Source organism: Chelonoidis abingdonii, chromosome 5 (genome assembly GCF_003597395.2).
Source record: "Chelonoidis abingdonii isolate Lonesome George chromosome 5, CheloAbing_2.0, whole genome shotgun sequence".
NCBI lineage: Eukaryota > Metazoa > Chordata > Testudines > Testudinidae > Chelonoidis > Chelonoidis abingdonii.
The window spans coordinates 22,243,255-22,260,698 of NC_133773.1; the positions used below are offsets into that span (position 1 = coordinate 22,243,255).

General features: G+C 42.3%; 1 protein-coding gene across 2 annotated transcripts in view; it reads right to left on the bottom strand.

The window, feature by feature from the left end:
- Positions 1–17,366, bottom strand: part of GPRIN3 (GPRIN family member 3) — a 61,007-nt gene extending 43,641 nt beyond the window's left edge. For both annotated transcript variants that reach the window (XM_032767473.2, XM_032767464.2), the window contains exon 1: positions 17,283–17,366. The gene's annotated coding sequence lies outside the window, so the exon portion shown is untranslated. The remainder of the gene's footprint in view (positions 1–17,282) is intronic.
- Between the last annotated feature and the right edge of the window lie 78 nt (positions 17,367–17,444).

Sequence of the window (17,444 nt, forward strand, 5' to 3'; positions counted from 1 at the left end):
TAGACGTGCCCTTAATGATGATACTCTTAGTTACCTTAGATAATTGGTTAGTCCACTTGGGCTTAAAATAAATGCCAACAAGATGAAGTGTTTGCTTTTTGGAAAAGGGACTATTGAAATGCAGCAGCTAAGTGGTACAACAAGGAAAATCTTAGGTATACCGAGCAAGCTTGATCAGTGCTGATGGTTACATCGACGATGAGTTACAAGAAGATATGCTTTAGCTACAAGTACTGCACAGAAGTCGATGAAATTATGGGCAGGTACAAACATTAAATTTGGTACCCATGTGAAAACTTATCAAACCAGTGTACTAACAGTATTACTCTATGGTTTGGAACCAACCAAGTTAAATGAAACAGACATCAGAAGGCTGGAAGCAGTAGGAATGAATTCTTTGGAAGAGGGCAAGTGTAAAGTGGAATGATTTTTAAGACAAAATACATTAGGAGAGTAGGATGTGAAATCAGGGTATGGGACTGGCTGCAAATGAAAAGATTATGGTGATGGGGACACTGCAGAAGACAAACAGATGATAAGATCCAAAAAAGGAACTCTAACCAGTCTGTCAGAACTAGAAACTATATGGTGGAATCTCATCCGCAGGTATATAACCAGCTGAGTTTAACGGAGGAACAAGCCATGGACAGGAATAAAGGGTGATGCAGTACTATTCTCTGTGTCTCTAAAGTTCCTTTGGGATGAGAAGAAGGTGAAGCAAGTAACATGGATCAGAAGCAAGATAATTCACAGGGCCAGATCCCCAGCCCTGCTAAATCCCCTTTGTGTTGCTCTAACAGAGCTGTCCTACCTGTGCAACAGAAGATTTCCTCCCCCTCTACCCTAATCTCAGTCCATCCCAGAGTTCTTTTTTGTATCCTCTGGCTGTTTAGGGTTAGTTATTTTTATGGCCTCTAAGGGTATATCAGATTCTAGCAAGAAAACAAGGTCTCTACCTGTCATAAACAGATAGTTAAGGGTTAATGTCTCTTTTACCTGTAAAGGGTTAACATATAGGGAACCAAACACCTGACCAGGGGACCAATCAGGAGACTAGATACTTTCAAATCTCGGTGGAGGGAAGCCTTTGTTTGTAGTTTGGGTTTTTGCTTTGTGCTCTCTAGGCTCTGGGGTGATCACACGTCTCAAGGCTCTCTAATCTTCTGTTCCAATTTGTAAGTACAAAGGTAGAAAGACAGTATAGTCTTTTTATTTGGTTTTCTTTATGTGCAAATGTGTAGTTTGCTGGAAATATTTAAATTGTATTTTTTCTGGATAAGGCTGTTATCCATTTTTTATAAGCAAAAGACCCTAATATTTTCATCTTGATTACAGAGACAACTTTTATGTTTTTTCTTCTTTTATAAAGTTTTCCTCTTTTTAGAATCTAATTGATCTTTTGGTTATCTTGTATAAGACTCCAGGGAAGGAAGTCTGCCTTCACCAGGGAATGGTGGGAGAAAGGAAAGGAGGGGAAGTGAATGGTTATTCCCTTTGTTGTGAGACTCAGGAATCTGAGTCTTGGGGTCTCCAGGAAGGTTTTGGGGAGACCAGAGCTTATCAGGGGCTCTACCCTAAGTCCTGATTGGTGGCAGCACTACAGGATCTAAGCTGGTAATTAAGCTTAGAGGATTTATGCTGGTATCCATATTTTGGATGCTAAGGTTCAGATTTGGGAATTATACCATGACACTACCCCATGGCATTTGAAGGGCCCACTCCTGCAAACACATTCATGTGAGCAGCCCTTACTTCTGCAAGTTCTCCCACTAAGTCTTACCGTGATGAGCATGAATTCATAGGACCAGGACTCAATCCTGATAAATATGATACAAATCAAATAACTGCGGTGAATAATGGGTGGAGACAGAACTAGAGATCAGGTTCATGTGTGAATGTTAAGTGCAAGTAGTGGGTTTGAAGGGGGAATTGCAGGAAAATTTGTAGGCCAAGGCAAGAGGCCCAGTCATAGTTCCAAATGCCTACCTCTTCCATTGACCATGGGTGCGCAGCACCTGTGAACCTCAGGCCACTTACTTAGGTGTCTAAATATAAATTTAGTTGCCTAATTTTAGGCACACAAAGTTGAAAACTATGATTGTATTTTCTCTGCCTTGTTTTCCTTACAGGGAGTAGTTGTGAGAGTTCAGGTTTGTAAAATTCTCTGAACTGTATTACAAATCCCATTGAGGTCAATGGGAATCTTTCCATTGACTTCAACAGATGCTAAATCAGGCCCTACAAATGTTTGCTATCATAATTTGAGAGGAAGCTATTTTCTTTTACAACTCCCTTTACGGTTAGTCATCTTCTCTAGCTGTACCAATTTACCACATGCAGTCCCCAGGCAGCAGTTAGTATTAGTGTTCCCTACTCAAACCAGCAGTCCTTTTGCACAAAGGAAAGCTTTTAGCAGCAAAACTGACTGCGTAACACCTTGCACAGGTTGTTTGTTTTATTTTTTTGGCTTCTCTTTGTTTGCTGTCACATTCACGTCACTGGAAATGATGAACCAAAAGATCTTCGTCACTAGAAGGCAATCTGGGATCCCGATCACGCTAACTAATATTTGTCTGTCATGTTCTCTTAAGAAACTCCCCCTCCACATACATATAAAACCAGCTTATTTTTCTCTGGATCACAATAACAGCTAATGTTATAGCATGACCTTGATGCCTCACCAAGAGACAGCTGTGACATTTATTAAGGTGGGTCAGTTATAGCAGGATATAATTTAATTCATATCAATATCTAACTATCTCTCTATATATATTCAAGTGAAAGTTAATCACTTTCGCAGAGAATTACATTCCAGGAAATTCCTACTCCCTTTAGCAGAGAGAAGACCTGCTCCCTTAGTGATGAATGCTTTATAGGTGCTTTTTGCCTGTCATATGCTCAGAGTTTGGGGTTTTTTCCCCGACCGTAGAGATGGAGTACTGCTTATCTCAGCCTTCATTTCAAGCAGGTCACTATAAACTATATGCTTCTCTCTCTCCCCCTACATTTGAAAGAACAGCTACATAACTGTAGCTAACAATAATCCTGAAATATGTCTCTTCCAGCCTTTCCACTAGACAGACTGCTACTTCTTTAGAAATGCAAGCCTTCCCACAGTAGATTACATACACAGAGACTTCATTCTTCACTACCTATTTGGAGAACTCTAATAATAAACCCGCTCTGATTTATAGGGTGACATAAAAAAAAAAAGGATCAATATGGTGTGTAATAGTGTTAATAGCCAATGATCTATGGGCATAGTTCATTAGAAATTTGTTCTCTGTAGCTACTGACTGCTCTGCAGGCTTCTGCTGCTTGGCCATGCTGTCTGCCAAATCATGATGCATGAGTTCCACATCACTGACCTCACAGACAATTTATAAAAAGAAATTAAATATATTGGGGCAGATTGGCCTGAATTAATTTACTTTGAAAGATCACTGCTAGCAGGCAAGTAGGCATTCAAAAAACAAAACCCAAACTCAAACCCAGGCACTTAAAAGGTTCATGTCACCTGTTAACTAGCAGGTTAGAAGGGGGCTCTGCACCAGAACTGGATGGTGTGTGGATGGTGTGCAAGAGTTAGACTGAAACTCGAGATCTGGATCTATATTCCTGGCTCTCCAGTACCCTTCTTACATGAACTTGATTTTCCTCTCTCTCCTGCCTCACTTCTAATACTTCTGTACTTCCATCTTCTGTCTTGTCTACATAGGCCCCAATCCTGCCAGCAGTTGTGTCCATGTGCACCCCTGTGTCTAAGTACAGTCAGTTACATGACTGAAGCCATAGATTTGGGGAAATCTCACCAAAAACACCCAACACCTTGTTAAGCTCTGAGACCGGACCTCTACATACAGGTAGCAACAAACAACTATCTATGTACAATTCCTAGCGCAGTGGGGCCCTATCTTGATTGAAGCCACTAGGTGTTATCGTAGATCACCACAATTTGTTATGTCTGCTTAGCTAGGAAGTTAGATCATAATATTACAAAGTTTTTGGGTTGAAGCAGATTTACTGAGGAAGCTGAGATGGAACCCTCCTTCCAGGATAGCACCATTGGCAGAGGGGATTGTGGGCCGGGTTTTGTCTCTCTCTTAAGCATCCCTCACTGGCACCACTAGGACTAGGATAGTAGTTCAGATGGACCCACTTGTTTCATTCACCACAATTACCTTTGTGCTATTGGTCTCATTTTCCTGGGGGGGCTGAGGAAGCTATTCAATTAGATGTCCATCCTGTCAGCTTTCCACAACTCAGACCTGAGCAATAGTTCAAAATATCCCACGTTTCTCTCAGCTCAGCATGTCAGCCAGGTCGAGAGGCAAAACACAGTGGAAAAGCTGCCAATCTTTACTGATTAATTTCAGCTGTTAAAACACTGCAAGAAACTGCTCTATCATTACCTACATAAGCTTTCTGAATAAAGCAGTGATAAAATAGATACAAATCACATGACTATGTGGCACTTTATTGCAGTAAACTTCAGTTGGTGAACACTAGTACCAGTAAGTAATGGTGTTACTATGCATAAAATCAGTCAACAATCTTTGAATCTATAATGAGTTCTATTTTGTCAAATGCACCAAGTCTCCAATGCCACCCTTTCAGCCTGTGTTGATTAGCTCTGCTATACAAGATAATTAATCCCTTATAGGATAGGATGAGTGGAAGTGGACAAAGAACCATGTTTCAAGAGGGACTCAGACTGGTTAGGAACCAGATTCTGAAGAATCCAAGGGTGGGGCTGGCTGTTCTGAGAAACAAACAGCAGAGCATGTAAAACAGGGGTTTTTCAAACTTTTGTACTGGTGACCCGTTTCACACAGCAAGCCTGAGTGCGACCCCTCCCTTATAAATTTAATACACTTTTTTATATTTAACAATATTTTAAAGGCTGGAGGTGAACTGGGGTTTGAGGTGGAGGCTGAAGCTCATGACCCCCATTTAATAACCTCATGACCTCCTGAGGGGTCCTGACCCCCAGTTTGAGAATCCCTGAAATGACCTATTTTATAAAGCTCTGTTTCTGACAGCTCTGCCTGCCTGCTGTACCACTTAGTGCTAATTAAACAATTAGTTCTTTCAAAAACTGTGATGACATGAGGTGGTTAAAAGAAGACAGAGCAGGGGCCAGGGTTTCTGTGGTAAGTGTAGGCTCAGCATCGATGCTGGCAAACCTTTTACCAAACATGCTGAACAGACCAGTGCCTGGGGATGGGGAGAGAATGAGGAAAAAATACCAGGAAGGAGCCACTGAAATAAACAAAAAGCCATAGCAGGATTCCAATCACCTGAATTTTTTAATGTCACTTAAGGGAAACCCTTTTTGTTTGTTTTATGTCTGACACTCAGGAATCTAAGCCTGAACCAAAGGGAAAAAGAACTCCTGGAAAAATCTGGTTCCCCCTGAAAGGAGTATGCTACAGAGCATGGCAACAAGCAAGGAGGGGTGGGATCTTTCACTAAGAGGGAACCTCTCCGCTGTCACTTTTGACTTATAGAAGATTTGAAACCTGGTCCCTGGGATAAAAGGCTAGTCCATTGACCAAACTGCACCACCTCCTCTTTAGACTCCCAATTCAACTCAAGTCTAAAATTATCCTTCGTTTCTACCACAGCAGCCATATCATCCTCCCTCCCCCTCACCCCCTTTTTCTAAGCTTCTATCCTTCATCTTCAAGACAGTGCTGCCACTGCCAAGGTTTTCTTCCTACATTCTTCCTCATGCCCCCCTCAATCCTTAGGTCTCCTCCTATCAAAAAACAATTATTTTCATAGAATATCAGGGTTGGAAGGGACTCACGAGGTCATCTAGTCCAACTCCCTGCTCAAAGCAGGACCAATCCCCAGACAGATTTTTGCCACAAATGGCCCCCTCAAGGATTGAACTCACAACCCTAGGTTTAGCAGGCCAATGCTCAAACCACTGAGTTATCCCTCTCTTCTATACAGTCTTACACCCAACCATCTTATGTCTTATAATCTTGGTATCCCCATGCCTTTATCCAGTAGGTACCCTCTGAATGCAGCCACCGCCACTTATAGCAGCACAGACAAACTGTATTTATGAAAATAAAACGACCACTCATGTGTGTTCTTTGCCAACTATTCCAACCAGCAACTTGGTAGGTTGCAAACTACGGTGTGCTCCTTAGAGCTTCAACTGAGGCTATGTCTACACTATTGTGGTAAGTCGACCTACGCTAAGTTAATAACATAGCTGGAGTCAATGTACCTTAGGTCGAGTTACTGCGGGGTCTAATCTATGGGGAGTCAACGTGAGAAAATCTCCCATCAATTCACCTTACTCTTCTCGTTGGGGGTAGAGTACAGGAGTCGACTAGAGAGCGATCTGCAGTCAATCTGGTGGGTGTTTACTAGACCCGCTAAGTCCACCGCCGGTAGATCGATCTCACAACGTTGATCCCTGCTGTAGTATAGACCTGCACTGAGTCTTTCAACACGGAAGCAAGGAAAGAGCTACAGCAGAACCTCAGAGTTACAAACACCTCGGGAATGGAGGTTGTTCTTAACTCTGAAATGTCAGTAACTCAACAAAATGTTAGAGTTGTTCTTCCAAAAGTTTACAACTGCACATTGACTTAATACAGCTTTAAAACTTTAAAAGCATTTTCCTTCTGCTTAGTAACCATCTTTAATTTGAATGAAACGAACACAGAAACAGTTTAATTATTTTGTCAAATCTTTCCCTTTATTCTTAGCAGTTTATGTTTACCACATTACTGTACTGTATTTACTCTTTTTTGGGGAGGGGAGGCGAGGAGGAAGCGAGTGTGTCTGTTGCTGCCTGGCTGCGTACTTCTGCTTCCAAATGAGCTGTATGGTTGACTGGTCAGTTCATAACTCTGTGTTTGTAACTCTGAGGTTCTGCTATCTCTCTGTAAATTCTCCACTACACTAATTTACCAAAAGCAAGGTTTAACAAATGCTGTCTCTTAGGTAAGCATGCAGTGTTGTATTCCGTACTTTGAAGAGTTGCCATGTACATTAGCCAAACCGGACAGTCTCTGCACAAAAGACTAAATGGACACAAATCTGACATCAGGAATTATAACATTCAAAAACCAGTAGGAGAACATTTCAGTCTCCCTGGTCACTAAATAACAGACTTAAAAGTGGCAATTCTTCAACAAAAAAACCTTTAAAAACAGACTCCAACAAGAGAGACTGCTGAATTGGAATTAATTTGCAAATTGGACACCATTAAATTAGGTTTGAATAAAGACTGGGAGTGGATGGGCCAGTACATAAAGTAAAACTATTTCCCCATGCTTATTCTCCCCCATCCTTAGTTCCTCACATCTTCTTGTCAATTGCTGGAAACAGGCCATTTTCATTACCACTACAAACAGTTCTTTTTCTCTCCTGCTGATAATAGCTCATCTTAACTGATCACTCTCCTTATAGTGTGTATGGTAATACCCATTGTTTCATGTTCTCTGTGTATATGTATATCTTCCTACTGTATTTTCCACTGCATGCATCCACTGAAGTGGGCTGAAGCCCACGAAAGCTTATGCTCTAATAAATGTTAGTCTCTAAGGTGCCACAAGTACTCCTGTTCTTTTTGTGGATACAGACTAACATGGCTGCTACTCTGAAAAGACTCCAATGAGAAACTGCAGAACTGGAATTAATTTGTAAGCTGGACACCATCAAATTAGGCCTGAATAAAGACTGAGAGTGGATGGGTCACTACAAAAACTAAATCAATTTCTTAGTCTCTAAGGTGCCACAAGTACTCCTCGGTTGTTTTTACAAAAATTACTTTCCCCTTGCTAAATACTCACACCTTCTTGTGAACTGTTTGAAACGTGTTTATACTGGCCTCATTAACACTACAAAAGTGATTTCCACTCCTTCTTGTGAACTGTTGAGAATAGCCTACTTCCAACTTAATTGAATTGGCTCGCTAGCACTGACCTCCACTTGGTAAGGCAACTCTCATCTTTTCATACGCTGTGTATTTATACATCCCTACTGCATGCTCTACTCCATGCATCTGATGAAGTAGGTTTTAGCCCACGAAAGCTTATGCCCAAATAAATGTGTTAAGTCTCTGAAGTGCCACAAGGATTCCTCATTGTTTTTGAAGAGCTGAACTCTCATGATCTTGTCATCAAAATTGTCATGGTAAGAGAGACCACCTTGGGAAAGCAAAATCGAATAAGTGGAACTAAACATCCCATGATGCTACTATTAGTGTACAGTAAAGTGAACAGAGAAAGAAACTGGGGCTACTACTATCTACAGTCCAGACAGACATCATGTTGGAAAAAATGACACCTGCAGCTGGATCCTTCTTAAAATAGGAGAATCTGTGTCTTTTTGAATGTGAACTACTCATTGTACTTGGGAAACTTGGTAATAGCAACATATCAGATTTCTTTTTTCCATCATTTACTTTTTATATCTGAAGATCATATTAGTCCAGGGTGGAAAAAACTTATGAAAGCACAAAGTTGGTCTCTCCAAGAGGCTAGGCTATAGTACATAAGTAGGGGGACGATAACTGGTGAAATAATTCATGGGGAGCAATATTTGTTGTGCATTTTGGCACTTCCCTCTCCTCCACCTCAATTAAATAGTTGTACCCAAGTAAATGTGTCCATTCCTCAGAAGAGGACAGATCAGAGGGTGAAACGGTACTTCACTACCTCTTAGCCACAGAGTGCGCTCTCTCTCTCTCTCTCAAACTAACAGATTGAATAGGGTTGTGAGTGTTGTTGATTACACTTTTTCCATGTTTACACAGCAGGGTACCGACATCTCTGCCCTTTCATATTTGCCACAAATGTGCAAACTCAAACATTTGGCCACCGACTCTAAACAAGAAGTGAGTTGCTCAACTTTAATAAGTAACCAAATCTCTACGATTCAAATATCAAATCATTGCACGTCTTTGTTGCTATAGAACAGTTTCCAAGTTCAAAGTCCACGTGTACAACAGGATGGAAAACACACACATACACCTGGTTTTATTTTGTTAGAAATGAATGTAAAACATTTATTCAGAGACACTATCTAAAGCATTCTCTTTATGGGGGGAGGGGTAGATTAATTTTCTTTGACTGAGAAAGTACCAGGAATTATTGTATTTCAGTAAAACACCCTTTACTGCCATTGTTCTGCACCTTGGCCTGTCATAAAGTCTCTTGTAAGAAGGTGGGGTGTAATCCACGAAGCAACTGAAGTGACTCGGCTATGCTGTCCTGGGGTGTGGCACCACTGTGATTCACAAAATTCCCGTTCAGCTGCCGCCTCACCCTGCAGGTGCCTAAACTCACTCGGTGCCTAACTTTCTGCGGGTGGCTTCTGAGCAAGCCTACAGGAACAGATCCCATTCAAAATCTGGCTGGAGGAGGAGGAGGTAGTAATGGTGCCCACCTTATAGCTTTTAGCTCAATGGTTACAGCATTTGCCCGGGATATGGGAGACTGAAATTCAATTTTCTCTGCCAGAGAGGGAAAAAGGATTTGAACAGGGGTCTCCCATCTCTCAGGACAGTGCTCAGATAGACTATAATGATGTGGAGCTCCCTCTCTCTCCTGCTGAAGCTGCTCCACTGTGGATCAATAGAGATTGGAATAGGGGGACTGGATCAAGAGACTCCCACCTCCCTGGTAGGGGACCTAACAACTGGGCTACAGAGTTATTGCCATTCTCTCCCTCTTTCAATGATTATTTAAGTACTTATCCATAGTGGAACAGTCACTGGGCCAGAGAGAGCATGTGGTCATAAAACAAAGAAAGAAAATGAAACAAAGAACACAATGTAATGCGTTAAAAGACTGTTTTCAATTATTTGCAAGTCACCAGTAAAAATTCACTCTAGGTTCCTAACTATTTTATCCCAACTAGTTTCACTCTCAGTCCATATCTGTAATTCTGAAAGTAGCAGCTTGCTTTTGCCTTTTGCACCAGCGAGGAAACCCACAAGTAGTATTTGGTCCTTTAATATTAATGATCTGTTGCTCTCCTTAGCTTTGATTTTTGTTATGTAGGGTATTTTGTTGGTTAAATAGTAAAATAAATAAAAAATAAAAACAATGACAATGGCAAGGTTTTTATGCCTCAGATTTGACCTACTTTACCATTCCCATAATGTACTAATATAATCCACCTGCTTCTAAGCTATCCCCAAAAGGAAGACTTGCATGAGTAAGTTCAGGTCTGGGACTTTAATGTTTGCAAATGAAGCAATCTTTTGAAGTTCGAAAGAGAAAGAGAAGATAGTTAGCCGAGCAATTATTTTTTACTCTTACAATTTAAAATTAGTAATTGATATTCTTCAAATTGAGAAAAAATATTATTCGCAGATTGAACCTAGATATTATGGTGATGAGTGTTATGTAACAATCTAGACAGGACCCTGGAGTGATTTTTTACTGTTGACTGACAAATAGCTGAAAACACAGGTTTATAATGGAAATGCTTGCCAGCCCTGCCTACCTAGTGAAAACAGTAACTATATTGGGATAGCATAGCAATACAGGCTCAGATAGAAGGAATTTCTATAACCCTATGCCTGTGCTCTGAAGAAGGCAGGGAAAGGCTCATTTTCCACTGCCATAGCAGCAGCATAGTCCTGCCCTGCAGAACTTTTCCAGACCGTAAATCACTATGCAAGTACAGACTTTTTCCATTCAGATCCAGGCAACTGTTTCTCCACTCCCAAGCTTTCACCCATGGAGTCCCACGAGGCTAGTTCTCTCCTGCCCATTATTCAACACTAGTGGCACAGCGACACATGGATAACATACAGCTCTGTATCTCTTCTACACCACCATCTCCCAGCTCTCTCTTGGTCTAGGTGGGAGGAGGAGCAGCTGGCTAAAGCTGAGCATAAGCAAGGCTGAGGTGAGGGCAATACAGCCAAAAGTGCTTCAAAAGGACTTAGCTGTTCTGTAATGTCCCTCAGGCTGGAAGACATCTGCCCTCAGATTGTTAATAAAGTCCAAAGCATTTCAGTCCTGTTACACTGTTAAATGTCACTGGTTGCTCATAGAGCCAGTGTCAAAAGAAATACCCACTTCCCTCTGCAAGAAAGTTGAACCCATCACATCAGACTCAGTGCTGTTCACATTTATCCATATGTGTGTGACCTCCCGGCGCGCAACTTAGAATATGTAAGAATGAGACCACACATCCCGAATAAAGCTCCAATGGGTACAAAGCAGGAGCCCACCCACTTAGCAACACAGGTCATTGTGAATGCATCATCTGGGGTCCATCCTTGGCCCTGGCTTTCCATTGAACAGAGTCCTCTTAAAAGTCTCTGTCTTGGTATTGAAAGAACGCATGGGATTGCACTTAATGCCTGAGAGAGCATTTCTCCCACCATGACCATGGCAGACATGATTCACTGGAACGGTGAAAGCGTCAGCCAGTGATGCTGGAACAATTTTTATAGGGGGGGTCCTGAAGGTGGAAACCATGTATTTGGGTTATTACTCCTTCAAGTTGGCGGCAGCACCTCCCCGCACCTATGCGGTCAGCCAACACAGGGATGCTGAAGAGCGAAAGAGAAAGAACTTTCACAGCAGCTGGACATGGATCACAGAACTCACTCCTGCAAGACATAGACTAACGGCACCAACTAAAAGGAAAAATTCATTGCCCTCCCCTCCAGCTTTGTTCCCCTGCAGTAACAAGTTCTTCATGGGCGCAGGCGCACACACAAAACTACACAGCAATCTAGCCATTGTCTCTTACAGGATATAAAAATCACACATTTAATAAATTGTCAGAGAAACATTATTGTAGTACTAACTTTATAATTCCACCAAGAATAGTTTGACGTACCATTTCCTATTTTTAAATACTTGGGAGGCAGTCAGTCACTGTAGTAATGAGGGGCTGATAGATTGATATATTGAATATCTATGTTCACACCTATGCTGTTTAAGAGGTAACCCAAAGCAAGTGCCACAGTGGTCTCAGACATCACTACATACACATTGGACTTGTAGTTTTTTTAAGAGACAGCAAAGCAAATTCCTTTTTCTAAAGACCAGCAAAATAAGCAGGATTTTTTTTAACAGAGCTACATGTCCTTATGCTTGAATTGATTCATTATAGCCATCTACATTTATAGTTACACACATATAATTTAGCAATCATGCCCATACTCTATCCTTTTTTTTCAGTTAAAGAAAGTCTGCTCCTTGGTGTGATCTTTATTTGAGAAGCAAGACAATTTTGACCTGCACTAATTTCTAGTTAGCTTTAAAGAGCATGAAACAATGGACTTTTTATCTAGTCCTTCAATGGACTGCTTTACGCACCACCATTAAAAGAACCTGCCATCCTAAAGTAACAGATCGGGTAGGGATAAGTATTTATTATAATGAATTACCCAATTAATGACAATCTGAAAGTCTAAACTCTTTACATAATAATACAACACTTGAGTGCGAGGTAGATTGTTCATTCTTAGCTTGGCCAACAGTATGGATTATCATTCACACTGGTTCAAGAGGCAAAGCTTTGAAATGTCAGACAGAAGCAGCACAAGAAGAGACACATAAGCAAAAAATATTATACTACACTGGCAGGGGATATGACTAAATTGCTTGTTAAGTGTTTTCCATCTTTGACTTCTATGATCCCATGATCCACAATAATTCATGACAGGCCATAGGAAGGCTTGCATCTTACACATGGAAAGGACAAGAATCTCAACCATTCTACAAAAAAGAAAAAGTAGTGGTAGCAGAAGAAAGTTCTTAACCTTTTCTGCTCCTCTAGTGCTTTACCCCCCAAAAACAGAAAGCATGGAGAAGCACCATTCATGTTTCACTGGACTAGCAACAAAACACAATACTGCTCATAATCCAGCTTTCCCCAGGTTCACAGAACCACTAAACAGACAGTCCATCCCAGAGGGGACAGGTAGTGCAATCTTCATTGTCCCCCATCTCTCCTTTCAGGTGACAGCTCCTGGCTATGGCAGCTGGGCAGTCAGACACACAAATTGAAACTATCCATCTCCCCCAACCTGGAACTTGAGATACCTCATCTCCTTGCCATCCCTCCTGAAATCCCACTGAGGGGAGGTTCCCCCAAGTCATTTTGGAGTGCTGAGAAGACACCAGGAAATGCTCTGTCACCAACCCTGTGCCATATTTTGAGGAAGAGAAGCAGCTTCCTCCCATCTTCATGGAGAAGTAGAGTGCTCTGGGATTTAGAGTTTGATATAATGTACACAAGTGAATAGAGGGAAGGCAGAAGCAATAGCAGCAACGCAGCAGCAGAATCCAACACAGACTGCCGGAGTAACGCTTCCTCAGTGACTCCCGTAGTCTTAAAACTCACCAGAGCTTCCCTGCTGCCCACCAGAGCTCCTAAGCTCTGTAGGCTTCCCCTGGTCTTGACAGATCCTGCAGTACTCCTAGTTCCCAGCCAACCTACTCTGAAACATGTACCCCTACACCTCGGCTACCTCTACTCACACATGATCCACACCTTGATTTCTTCTCCTGTGCCAAGATGGCTTCCCTTCTAACGTTTTAAAGTCTGCTGGCATGAATGTAGACCTGAGTAGAACATGGACATATGCACCATGGCTGCAATCCAGTCATCCATAACAAAACAGTCTTCAGTTACTCCAAACACTAGAGGGGCTTAATTTTAGTAGTTGGGATGACTGTGCTTCTCTTTACAGACTTCACCAGTGCTCCGCCCTATACATTACAGACCCCCTGTTTAGACACTAACATACTGAAGGCAGTAATTTTCCATTCTTCATTAAGATTCAATGTGCCACTACTCATTCACGTGTCATTAAACATCTGTTATAGATACAAACTTCCTCAGAGCAGAATATGAAATTACAGCACTTGCAAGAAAAGAGTGAAGCTCAGTGTAATGCGGAAGCACCATACCAACAACTGGAGACACATATGAATGAAATCAATTACAAAACCAATGCTCTATGGTGCACATTATCCATATCCAACCCCCTGTTTCTTCTCCAGACGCAAGATGTCTGCAGCCATACAACCTTGAAGTCCATATGAAACAAATATTACAAGAAGATGGGAGGATGATGTTGACAATGAAGTCACTGGCTAACTCTACGTGACTTCTGGAGAAAGAAACAGTGGTGCCCTGTTATTACTCAATTGCAGACCCCCAGTGAAAGAAGAGATGGGGGGAGAACAGATCACTTTACTATTGACAAATGCAAAGCTATGCATCTCGATAGAATGAATGCAGGTCACACTTACAGACTATGAGGCTATTCTGGAAAGCAGCGACTCTGAAAAAGACATAGGGGTCACTGTAGATAACCAACTAAACAGGAACTCTCACTGTGCTGGTGTGGGGAAAAGAAAGAGTTACCACAGTCCTTGGATGAACAAACAGGTGAATACTGAGCAGGAACCAGGAAGAGTTTTTAATCTGTGAGACCATTAGTGGAATACTGAGTACAGACTTTATAAAGGAGATTGGAAAAAGCAGAGAGGTTCCAAGAACAGCTACAGAACATGTGTATTCTGGAAAACTTACCTTCCAGGGAAGACTAAAGAAGTTTGATCTGTTTAACTTAAAGAGGCAATTCAATTACTGTCTATAAGCAAGAGCTAAGAGAGAAAATATCTGCTACCAGATGGCTATTTAAGATGACAGACAAAGGCATTACAAGATCCAGCGGCTGGAAGCTGATGTCAGAAATTTCAGACCGGAAAGAATAGGTAAATTTTTAAACAGTGAGGGTAATTAACTACTGGTGCAAATTCTCAAGGAATGTGGTAAGCTCTCTATCACTTGGAGTCTTTGAATCAAGATAGATACCTATCTAAGAGATATACTTTAGCTGAACCATGGGCTAGATGCAGGAATTAATTCCCAGGAAATAGTCTATGGCCTGTGTTATGCAAGAGATGAGACTAGATGATCATAATGATCCCTTTGGGCTTTAAGATCTGTGAAATCCATTGGCAGAGTTAGTTATCCCTTCCCGAGATAAGAAGAAAAATGCGGGAAAGGCAAAGAAGATGGAATTAAAAAATGCAGATTCACTTGTGAAGAACTGCGATTCCCCCACTGTAATACATCAATCTCTGATTTTGAGGTCAACTGGAGTTTTGCCATTGACTTCAGTGGGAGCAGGAGCAGGGTTTTGGAAGATTTATGAACAGTGAGGTATGGAATGGCAGTAATGCTCCAAGCCAGGGATCTCAACATTATTTACATGTGGACAACATCTCATTAGAGCGCTTGTCCCCTGCACTCCCCCTCCCCCCATTGCTATATGGACAAACCTCATCTCCCTCTGGCAATTACTTTACTACAGTGTGGTAACTACATCATTGGTTTACAGGAAAAATAACATTAGGAAAGTATTTAATGTTATGTCAATTTCTTTTAATTCATTTTAGCAGCTGGAAACAAAGAGAACTAACATCACGTGACCAGCCAGCTCTCAGCAGACTTCCGCTGAATGTACAGGTTGGGAATCTCTGGTTTAGGAAATTCAAGGGGAAGGGTAGGGTAACATGTATTTTCATTCCTGGAAAAAGTACATCCCAAGGACAGAGATTGGGAAGGGGATACAGAGTATTGCTCACTGGCTTTTTTCTAGTCTCTTTTAGGACAGTTGCTGTGAAGACGCATTCTGTCATCCACCTCACTCTTATTCCACCCAACTCTTCCTTTAAAAACAAAAATCTGTGCAAAAATCAAAGGTTTTGAAACAAATGACACTGCAAAAAGAGATGGACTGTTTTGTTGCTCGTCACTTGAGTCTGAGCAAGTATTTGTACTGTGCAGCAGTGCTGTTGCTAGGGTAATTACTCTCCACTGTTGAATAGCAAAGCAATGCTGCAGCAAAACTATTAATTCATTTTTACCATTCAAACATCTGTCTTTTACAGATTAAAACATAGCACTTTGTTTCCCTCCTCTCTTCCTTTAACATCTGACTATTCTGTTTATTTCATTTTGAAAACCAAAACCCCATAATATCTTTCCAGAGACAAACCACGGAAGTAAAAGCAAATACAAAATAATTCTGAAAGCGACAAACAACTGAGCAATTATCTTTCCAAGACTCGTATGGGTCTCTTTGCCCAGATCTACTATGGAGAGGTGACCATTACAAACATGAGGAGTTAAAAAACAAAAACAAAACATGCAGCATTTGTGACTGGAAAAAAATAAATAGATTGGCCCCACTGCTGCAGTCCTTACTCAGGCAAAACTCCCATTGAAGCCATTGAGAAGACAATTCTGCCCCTCCAGTGAAGGGTTTGCCTAATTATTTTGTTATTCGTTTTATCACAGCATTGCCTAGCAGCCCTACCTGAATTTACTAGACAGTGTACAGACATATAGCAAGACACACTCCCTGTAAAGACTTCGGGATTTGACCCTGAGCTGGGATCTGGGGAAATACATGCAATGTATTTTCTGAGTAAAATATGCAACAACAATTCCCTCCACATTCTATAAATGGGGTGTAAATATGTTATGAATCTGGGCCTGCATCCCATCGGTTCTGTTTGTTTACCTTCCTGCTGTAAACATTTCTTCCAGCCTCACCCACGACCCAGATTCCTTGGCGGGGGAAATAACCCCAAAGGCATACTAGCTTTTACCAAACAATGTTCAAGTGTTTTGGATGGCAATGGGTTCTTCCCCAGTGCTGCATTAGAACAGAGACGAGGACCCAGACTGCGGTCCCCCATCCAAGTGCACTTGTCACCCTCCTCCTCTCCACACTTCAGCCGCTTAAGAATTCACAGTGACAACCTTGGGCTGCAGACATCCAGGTCACAGACGCATCCCCCACGCCGGCCCCACCATGCTCCCCTTACCCAGACCGGTTTTGCTGCTTATTCCTCGCGCATGCAGCAAAACAATGTGTGTGTGGTGGGGGGGGGGGTGTTGTGTATTCACCCCATTTAACAGCCCCGATTTCTACTGCCAGCCAAGCCATCCCCCTGCAGTGCCTCGCTGGTATTATGCCCATTCCCAGTCCTCTGCAATGGTAATGCCTTGGGGTTGATTTGCCCTGATCAAACTTGCTGGCAGAGTTCGCCTCCAGGTGCCAGGTGGTTTCTTTCCCTCAGCGGCAAAGAAAGCCATGTTGCATTGAGGCGACGGGTGGAGCAGGAGGAGGAATGACCCCATGATTGTGTGACTGACACCCACCCCACCCCAAACACCGGCCACGGACAATCGAAATACACCAGCCGACGGGCTGCCGCGACAGCAAGCCACTGGCCCCGGGCTCCCTCCCTTACCTTCAGTGCCGCCGCCGCGCAGCCGAAAGCAGAGATGACCTTGCAGAGCCATTCATCCTCTGTGCAGCAAAGGAAGCGCTGCCTCCGGGGCGACCGCAGCGATCCCGGGGGCAATAGGCGAGCTGCGAGCCGCGCCGCGAGCCCCGCCAGTGACCGCGCCGG